This window comes from Myotis davidii, unplaced genomic scaffold, assembly GCF_000327345.1.
Source record: "Myotis davidii unplaced genomic scaffold, ASM32734v1 scaffold223, whole genome shotgun sequence".
In the NCBI taxonomy this organism is placed as follows: Eukaryota; Metazoa; Chordata; class Mammalia; order Chiroptera; family Vespertilionidae; genus Myotis; species Myotis davidii.
Genome location: NW_006294609.1, coordinates 2,073,481 through 2,073,745, shown reverse-complemented (window position 1 = coordinate 2,073,745; position 265 = coordinate 2,073,481).

Genomic DNA, 265 nt, shown 5'->3' with positions numbered 1-265 from the left:
CCAGAAGAGGGGCGTCTGTCTTTTCAGCAGGGCCTCCCAGTGCGGGTGGGAGAGCTGGGAGTGGGCCGAGAAAGATGCTCTGAGGAGGCCTCCGAAGGAGCCGGGGGTGGGCAGAGGAAGCAGGCCGGGGACTGGGGAACCACCCGCCCCCTCCTTCAGAGGGAGGGACGGGGTGCGGAGGAGGGCCCCAGAATTTCTAGGCGGGGACCACCAGTCCCCGAGAAGGGACAGGGCTGGGGACTCGCCGGGAGGAGGTTTCGGCTGC